Here is a 234-nt window from a genome sequence, read left to right as displayed (position 1 = left end):
GACATTCCAGAATATTGATATGAAACCACACCTGCCAGGGAAATAATTGAGAAATGTAATTGTTTTGATCACGGATGGCAGAAGAAGCGGAGACTTGAATGGGAACCATAAATCATATAAAAAAAGAAAAAAAAAATGTTTTAGACCTCAGAGTGAGTGAGAAACAGATGTTATTCGTGATGACGTATCAAACTAACGTTACACCCTCTGCCTATTTTCTTCGGCGTCGGGGGT

The 234-nt window shown here is 38.5% G+C and overlaps 1 protein-coding gene across 1 annotated transcript in view; it reads left to right on the top strand.

Annotated features, from left to right (window-relative positions):
* LOC119586519 overlaps positions 1-234 on the top strand; it is a gene marked incomplete at its 5' end in the record, with an annotated part of 46,791 nt that overhangs the window by 321 nt on the left and 46,236 nt on the right.

The sequence above is a fragment of the Penaeus monodon genome, chromosome 21, assembly GCF_015228065.2.
Source record: "Penaeus monodon isolate SGIC_2016 chromosome 21, NSTDA_Pmon_1, whole genome shotgun sequence".
NCBI lineage: Eukaryota > Metazoa > Arthropoda > Malacostraca > Decapoda > Penaeidae > Penaeus > Penaeus monodon.
The sequence above is the reverse complement of the archived record's forward strand: the minus strand, read 5'-3'. Positions and strand labels throughout refer to the sequence as shown.